Source organism: Echinops telfairi, unplaced genomic scaffold (genome assembly GCF_000313985.2).
Source record: "Echinops telfairi isolate 266 unplaced genomic scaffold, ASM31398v2 ScPeMD7_6;HRSCAF=24_1, whole genome shotgun sequence".
NCBI classification, from domain to species: Eukaryota; Metazoa; Chordata; class Mammalia; order Afrosoricida; family Tenrecidae; genus Echinops; species Echinops telfairi.
In genome coordinates this window covers 17,556,710-17,566,166 of record NW_022103903.1, presented here as the reverse complement: position 1 = coordinate 17,566,166, position 9,457 = coordinate 17,556,710, and the positions used below count along the sequence as shown (strand labels likewise).

Here is a 9,457-nt window from a genome sequence, read left to right as displayed (position 1 = left end):
TTTTTATCTTGGGGAATCCTGTTGGCATTTGAAATACCAGGGATATAGCTTATATATCACAGTATCACAAACAACACACAAGCAACTACATCATGACAAACTGATAGATGAGTGCTGGGAATAAATAAATAGATGAAATAAAATCAGAGCTAAGAGAGAAAATTACATTACTCAAATACTTATTGTTTGTGTTATTCTGGGTTGACTAGAGAAACAAATTCAGAGACACTCACATGTGTATAAGAAACAGCTTTATATAAAAGAGCGATTGTATATTGAGAAAACCTCCCAGTCCAGTTCATATTAAATTCATAAGTCCACTATTAGCCCATATGTCCGACACTAGTCCATAAATTCCTCTTTAGACTCACTCAGCCATGCAATGATGCCAAATGCAGGAAGATCACAGGCCAGTGGGTGGAAAGATCGGTTAGGTAGCTAGAACAGGGTCAAGGCGGTTGTCTCTCCCATGCCTGCACCGACAGGACCCCTACAGGAGGATGGGAAGAGCTCAGGTGACCAATAGACACCTCTGAGGACACCCTAATCCAGCTTGCTCAAATTCAAGCCCGAGCCACGTGGGAGGTACATCTGGGCGGTCCAAAGTAGGCCCAGGCCCAGCACATCACCCAGGTGGGCTTAACACAGCCAATGGGGTCAACTAATACCTTGAATAGCACCTCCCCTGCCTGGGGGTGGGCCAGAATGAAGGCAGGAAGCATGCTCGGACGCCTCAGTTCCTGTTTGACAAGTTTGCTCTTGGCCAGTTGTGAACCCCACTGCGGCTTCTGCATGGCTCTGCATGATTCCCTGAAACAGCATGATTCCCTTAAACAGTTCTTTTGAAACTGTAAAATCTGAAACTTCTCCCATCCTTTACAGCAACTCACTGGATTAACAACAGGCTTCAGTGTGAATTCCTTCTCATGTGAAACAAGAACGGACGCATTACCTACTCCAGAACTCTTACAGATCCAGTGGCAGTGGATGCATCTCCACACTGGCGCAGGTCTCCATGAGTCTCCCTTGGATCTCTGAGTGTCTCGGCCACCGGAAAGGGAAGTCGGAGAGAGTGGGTCTGGCCTCCAGGGGGGAATTTATCTCTGTTGTGCCTCTGATGAGGTCATCAAACTGCGATCTGATTGACAGGCGAGACTCCACCCTTTTGCTCTAGTTGATAGGAGATTACATAACTGCCACATTGTTATCGTGTTGAGAAGGCCCAGTGTATACTCCATGAAAGAAACATATCACAGATAGAGACCCACAGTCAGAAAACTCTCCTCCTTGTGAAATTCTGAGTAATAATTATTATTCATTTTTTATCTGACTGCCTATGGGATCCTAACCCACAGTCAAACAGATCCTTAGGATTTCTGTGTACAATTGTAGAAATAAGGAGACAGAAAAGAACGGCACAGAGGTCTCATCTCCAATATGGAGAGAAGAGGCTCGAGTTTATTTAACAATAAGCTTTTGTAGTAATGTGGCTTGCAAGCCTCTTGTTAGTACATGCAAACAATACAATAAAATGGGCATTGTGCTAATCTTGAATATCCTGAGCCCTTTAGGGAAACACTTCAAAGGAACGGTCTGACATTCTTAAGAATGGGAGATAAGGCAGCCGATACTTTTAGAGTTAAAAATCCTTTAAAAATTTTTGTTTTATTGGGGGCTCTTACAGCTCTTAGCACAATCCATACATATATCCATTGGTGTCAAACACATCTGTACATATGGTGTCATCTTTTTCAAAATATGTTCTTTCTACTTGAGCCCTTTTTAAATTTTGCTTTGCTTTGGTTTTGTGCACATTATTGTCTATGCATGACTATCTGTACAAGATAGGCAGGATGAACAATCTGGAGGAGAGAACAAAGGGGCTGATGTTTCCTGGGGTGACACAGAAGAGGGGGAAGTGGGGGTAAAGGAGGGCGCTGCCAACAAACCTAGGGACAGGGGAAGAATAAGTGATCTAAAATTGATGGCGAGGAGAGCACAGGTTGCTGGGGTTGGGGGGCAGACCTCAATCAAGGGCAATGTAGCCAAGAGGAATTACCAAAACCCAAATGAAGGCCAAACATGATAGTGGGTCAGAAGGAAAGTAAAAGGAAATAGAGGAAAAAACTGGGAGGCAAAGCACATTTATATAGGTTTAAATACAGACATGTATATATGTAAATCCACTTATATATAGGATAGAGGAATAGACAAATATATATGTACATATATTTATTTATAAAGTGTTATGGCGGCAGGTGGACATTGGGTCTCCACTCAAGTACTCCCTCAATGCAAGAACACTTTGTTCTCCTAACACTGCACTCTGTGATGTTTACCTTCCCTGCCTGACACAACCATTGAAGACAAAATAGGTGCATAGGAAAATGTGGTGAAGAAAGCTGGTGGTGCCCAGCTATCAAAATATATAGTGTCTGGGGTCTTAAAGGTTTGAAGGTAAACAAGCAGTCATCTAGCTGAGAAGGAACAAAGAACACATGGTAGAAGCAAACCAGTCTGTATGATCATGAGTTGTAGATGGGACCAGGCATTAGGCATCAAAGACCCAAACAAAACAAAACAAAACAAAACAAAACAAAAATCATATCAAAGGGAATGAGCGGGAGAGGAGGAGACCATCAGTAGTCAATTGGACACCCCCAGTCAGAAGGGACATAAGGAAGAGACGGGACAGTCAGGGTGAGTATAGCACCGATGAAACACAACCTTCCTCTAGTTCTTTAATGATTCCTCCCCCCATCTATTATGACACCAATTCTATCTTACAAATCTGGCTACACCAGAATATGTATACTGGTACAGATATACTCGCAACATAGGGAATACGTGCACATAGGGAATCCAGGTATACTCACAACACAGGGAATCCAGGACAGATAAACCCCTCATGACCAAAAAGGGAAGTAGTGATACTAGGAGGGTAAGGTAAGGAGTTGGGCCAATCACAATAAGTAATGTATGGCCTCCCTCCTGGGGGAATGAACAGCAGAAACGTGGGTGAAGGGAGACAGTGGTTGGTGTAAGACATGAAAAAAAAAAAAGAAGAAGAAGAGTTTATAAATTATCATGGGAGAGGAAGGAAAGAAAAATGAGGAGCTGATAAATATGCTTTTTACCACTGTGTGTGAGAAGCCAGGCACCTGTAGGAGACCATGTCTCATTTTATGGGGGATACATGTGAAGAATGAGTTTCCTGGAGCAATACGTGCACTTGGCACTTATCGGTCCTCTCACGACTTGGGGAAGTCTTCCCCTAAACACTAGTGCTAGTTTTCCGAGCGCTGCCATGAGGCGAGTAGAGAATAGGCCATTTACACCTTCTCCCAGGGCCTCAGTTTCTCCCCAACTACCTTCTTATTCCTGTCTCCTTATTTACCATAGTTGAGTATTCCTATAGCTCCAAAAATGAATAGGTTGATAGGTAGATATTTAAAATAAGTGCTTACCTTGTTCACAGGTATATGTTATTTACCATGTCCATCCAGAGAATTTTTCTCCCAAAAGTTTTAGCTACAAAATATAACCAAATAGATTTGAAAACATGAGAGTTTCACAAAGAATTGTGACTATTGAAGATTTGAAAATTAATTAAGGAAATAAATGTTCTATCTCTGTTATTTCCAACACTATTTATACATAGGACTGTTTTAACATTTTGAAATCAATAGCATGTGAGCCCTTAGGACATTTTGGCTGAGATATTTGTTAATGGAGGTATAGTGTAATCATTTAATTTCTTTAACATTATTGATGTGCTGGGTACCTGAGCTCAGTTAGTTGCATACTTAACTTTATGAATTTTATTTATTTGCCTTTTGTATATAAAAATGCAAGAAAATGAACATGTTTGAGCAAAATAAAAACACAGAGGGATCATGATCCTCAATATGTAAAATTACAAATCATTAAAGTACAGGTGAAAGTTAATTTAATGTAACAGCAAACATTATTGATATTCATCTACTCTCAAATATATACACTGTATTAGGAATTTACAAGCAAAGCATAGCAACATTTTATGATAAAATCGATGTTTTCTTGAAGCTCACGTTTTGAAAGATATTATATATTAAAGAGATCTTAGAATTATCAATCTTGGCAGACCTATTTATCTCAGACATCCATCACCTTTTATTTCAGAGAAAATTTACAAATGTACCAGAAGTTTTTTATAGCAATGTTCTCAGGAGACAAACCCTCCCTTTAGTAACCTCATCTAAGGCAGTAGCTTGGCAAAAAGCACACAGATATTTTTAAGACCAAGCATCTCTTGCGGTGATTTTTCCCATAACTGCTATCAGGTCTCAGCATGATTCATGGTGACAAGTATAAATTTTGGCCTAGGATGGTACAGCTTCAAATATCATCTATAAGTATATTATTTATAAATTTTTGTTTTCATTTTACCCTTCTCTTTTCAGAGCCAACTAATGTATGCAACAACTCCACTGAGATGGACATTAACCTTTCCTAACTTAGCAAATCGAGAATAGAACTACTTTTTCCTCCTCCAGTGTTTCCTAGGTCAGTATATAAGCACTTCCTTCTTGTAGCTGCCAAATGGTAATACAACGTCAACAATAACAACAGCAGTAGCAGCAAAATAAATCAAGAAAGATACTTGCTTCCATGCTCAGCTCCGCTCTTTCCTTCATACTTCATAATTAATGCATTAGCATATTTTATCTACAACTCTTCTGAATCACATCACTCAGTACCACCCACACTTAAAAATCGAATATACAACACCTTCATTCCTTGGCAATTCATTGCAACACCCAGCTAACCTGGTCTCCTTGAGTTTCCTCTTTTATACCTGTTACTAACTATATTCAGTATGATTCTTTAAAATTCAGATTTTGTCCTGTATCTAATATATATATATAATTCCGTTTCTATATATATATATATCTATATATATCTATGTGTGTGTGTGTATATATATATGGAGAGAGAGAGAGAAAGAGTTTTCCTCACCCCATTTAAAGTAAAAGTCTAGGGTTTGGGCTTTCTTGAGCATCGTGGTTCTTGAACCTGGAGTATCCTTGTAGAAATCCTGGAAGCTGTGCTGTAGACTTCTTACCAGAGATAATGGCACCGATGAGGCTTGCGGCTTCTCAGTCAGGATGGTCCCTACACCCACCTTAACCGTGAGCTACCACTTGCAGAATTCAAGAAGATGGCTTCCAGGCAGCCAAGTGCATTGCTGCTTGGACCTATAAGAGCTCCCAAGGAAGAAGAACGTGGCCCTGTCCTACATGTAAGCTCTACTGCTTGTCTTATTTGAAATTTGAGAAAAAAATAGTTCACTCTTCTGGTATGGAGCTTCTGAAGTTGAAAATATGGGGACTATAATTTTAGCAATAATTTCAGAGCCTTATAGTCACAGGTTTTCAGATCCAGACAGAGTAAGATACAACTTTGAAAGTGGCACTTTCTGCAAGATGGAGCTTAATGATGAGAACACGGTAGTTAGGGCATGGGATTACCATGACAGTTGTCAGATCAAGAGACTACAAGATTCTTCAAAGATCTCAATCTTTCCAAGGAGGGTGCTGTACTTCATCTGAATGCTCAGGGCCAACAGAACAGAGAGCTCCGGTTAGGTTGGTAAATGAAGAACAAAGAGAACGAGCCATGCAGAGGCACAAACATCACACGGGGACCTGGTACATTGAAGTTTGTAAGATGGCAGGTGGTAGGTGGTAGTGTGAAAGTTAGGTTTATTGTGCCAAGCTGGCCAATAGGAACATGTGGTGGAGATTAATCAGGTTGAAGTTTGATGGCAGGACAGAGATAATTGGCTCTACAAAGCCCGCTCCCATCTCTCTTCCTCTCTGGTGATTGGACCAGCGTGCTTTAGCTAGTTCTCTGCATCAACCTGTGTGCTATCCTACCTGTGGGCCAAATCAACCACTGGGTCCTGTCACTAGAGCCCGAGGCTCCGCAGAGACCTGCCTCACCATGCTGCTAGTACGGACATGGCTTGATCTTGAGGCTCGTGGATCCTGTCAACGTGCTTGAGTTCAAGATCCCATCAAGGCCTGCTTCCCTAAGTTCCAATGCTAAGCTCCCATGCTACTGACTATTGCTGACCAACCCTTAGGTCTGCTGTCTAGGGGCAGACTCTACCTGTTTTGCCTGAGGGAAGACTCTGCTGTCTGCTTTCTTGACCTTGGACCAAAGCCCCCTCAGTGTGGTGCAGGTCTTTCAGTATATTAACCCTTCCACAAAAGTGAGTTGAACCGAGCTCTCTGTACTGCTCTGTGGAATAGTTAGCTGTTATATTCCTTCTTGCTGTATAAACCTATTCTATATATATATACATGACAGATTTATACATATATATTATAGGTTTATACATATATATGACTGTATATATATATATGAATATATATATTCATAAGTGTCCTGGTTTTGTTTCTGAAGAGATCCCTGTCTAACACAGGTAGTTAGATGATGTTATGTCATTTAGACACTCCTAGCTAGGCTAGGGGTGAAGTCAGGCCTGTCAATCAGGTTATATAGCCTGATAGTGTTTTCTTGGAGGCATGGTCTTCTCTACGACCTCCTCCCCTTCTCTCCCCCTTTGCCTTCTTGGCCTGCTGGGATTGGGTCAGTTGCTCTGAGAGTTGCTGGAGGCCTGCCACTGACTTAGGCTCCACATGATTCTGCATCCGCAGGCCTGTGATCTTCCTGCATTCTGCATCATTGCATGTGGCTCCATGAAGCTGAAGAGTTACTTACGGATTAGTATCAGACTTATGGTGAGTTGAACGGGGTTGAGACATGTTCTGGGTATATAATTACTTCTTTATATAACATTCTTTTACAGAAATGCATGACTGTCGCTGTATTTGTTCATCTGGTAACCGAGCCTAACACATGATATATCCAATGAGATAGCCCAGGTTCTCCCCAAAGAAAACCACATCCGGGTCTGACTGTGGCGGAGCCTTTCAGGACCACAGCTGAGGAAGGGGTGGCTTGCTTTGTCCCGCACTGCCTCCTCACTGGGGGAAACGTTACTGTTCTTTGTAAACTATCAGATGGTTGGCCTGCAGAGAATGCTTTCATCCTATTTGCATATGAGGAATAGGGAGAGCATTGAGGAAATAGACGGACTTGTTGGGTAAAAGATTCATTGAACTCTTTAGGATCACAGCCGCTGAAGTCAGCTATTACTCAGTTCTCCTGAGCCCCTCTCATTCCACTCCCCACCTCCCCTTTTATTCCAGTACCACCTCAGCACTATTAGAGATCATACACACCTTTGAAATCTTCCCTAACTGAGGCCGTCCTGAAATTCCTGGGGGGAATTCTCCCCAGATATTTAAACTCATGTAGTCCACGTGGTATTGACTCAGCAGGGCCGCCCATCAGGAGATGTCTTTATCCAGATGAAATCTGCTGATAGAACTTTAGGGTTGCACAGAAGTGTCATAAACCAAACCAAACCAAAACCCAGCAAGGACAGATATGTAGAAGTCTTTCAGTGTTCAGCTGAGGAGAGGAACTTTGTGAAGGGGGCTGGGGTGAGGGTGGGGAGGCACTTTAAATCAAAATGACTAACCCCACAGCCAGGTCAGTTATTTGTTTGCCTCTTTCCTCCTACACATTTCCAGCCCTTGCAGCAATTGTTATTGCTCCTGGAGTTTCCATTTCTCAACCCTGTCTGCTTTGAATCCTCCAGCCCTCGAGCCCTGCACAATCTACTCTGCAGCAGGCGGCAGCCCTCCATGACTTACATAGCACATGATCACGGCCCCCAGGCTTGCTTCATAGTCCTGGCTGCTTCCCTACAGCTGCTCGTCTTCCCGATGTCCCTCTGCAGCATGGTGTGGGGGCTAGAATGCAGGACGTGGTCCACGATATTGGAGGTTAGGAAATTCATAACTTCTTCCAAAGTTACTAGTATACAACCTGAGGGTGGACTTGTACACACAAGTGCCCAGGCCAGGTCTGCATTCAAATAATGAGATTGTATTTAAGGGACCCAGAAATCAGACATGACATGTACCTTTTCTGATTTTAAACCATGCCCTTGTTCTGTTTGATGACTGCCTCTTGATTCATGTATAGCAGTGGTTCTCAACCTTCCGAGTGGCTCAGCCCTTTAATACAGTTCCTCATGTTGTGGTGACCCCAAGTACTCCAATTATTTTCGTTGCTACTTCATAACTGTAATTTTGCTACTGTTATGAATCATAATGTAAATATCTTATAGGCAGGATGTATTTTCATTGTTACAAATTGAACATAATTACAGCATAGTGATTAAATACAAAAACAATATGTAATTATATATTATGAATTATTTATTTCTAATTACAAATAAATGAAATTTTGTCTTGAAGCATGGTATAACTTTGGTAATAGTCTTCAGATTGGGTACTCTTATGTGGGCGTGTCTGCATGTGGGCAGACCCCCCTGGAGATAGATAAAGGAGTGGTGTCTCAGTTCCTTAGATCATCAGAGGAAATATGTGTTTTCCAATGGTCTTAGGTGACCCCTATGAAGGGTCATTCGATCCCCAAAGGGGTTGCGACCCACAGGTTGAGAACGGCTGATGTATAGGCTGTGCATGAGCATGATGTAGTGTTCTGATATTCTCATTCTTCTGAAAACTATCCACATTTTGGTATGGTTTACACATAATGCTTTAGCTTAGCCAATGAAACACAATGAACATCTTGCTGATATTCTCTTTCAGCCAAGATCCATTTGATGTCAGCAATGATATATCTTGTTCCAATGTGCTCTTCTGGATTGGAACCTGAACCTCTGGCAGTTCCCTGTCAATGTCCTGCTGCAACCTTTGTTGGATGATCTTAAGCAACATTTTACTTACATTTTATATAAAGAGTTATTCTATAATTTGTAAATCCTTTCAGGAGAGACCAATCCCTGGTTAAAGACATGCTTAATGAAGTAGCAGGGCAGCTAAGAAGAAGACCTTTAACAAGATGGATTGGCCCAGGGATTGCATCAATGACCTCAAATATAATAACAATCCTAAGGATGGCACAGAACCAGGGAGTGTGTCATTCTCTTCGACAAAGGGTTGCTGTCTGTCAGAAGGGACTCTACCACACTGAACCACAGCAATAGCTAGACCAGCCTCAGGGGCAAAAAAAAATTTTGAAAGACAAATGGTGATTTTTATACCATCGCAACTTCAGAAGTTTGCTAGCACATAGTCTGCAGTATTTTCAGCAAAAATGATTGGACCAGGGGACCTATGCCCTATCATTTGGTGAAGTGAAAAATTTGAGCCAATAAAGTAAAATCCTTTATGAAACAACATTCAGAATATGTGGCTTCCAGCTGATTACAAAATAGGTATTTAAAATGTGAACTTGAAATCAGATGATTCCATTACTTCTAGCTAAAGGCACATCATAGAAGTTTCTTAAGATTTAGGTATTTGGAGAA

General features: G+C 41.5%; 1 pseudogene; it reads left to right on the top strand.

The window, feature by feature from the left end:
* The first annotated feature begins 5,511 nt into the window (after positions 1–5,511).
* Positions 5,512–7,705, top strand: LOC115868092 (annotated as a pseudogene).
* The last annotated feature ends 1,752 nt before the right edge of the window (positions 7,706–9,457 follow it).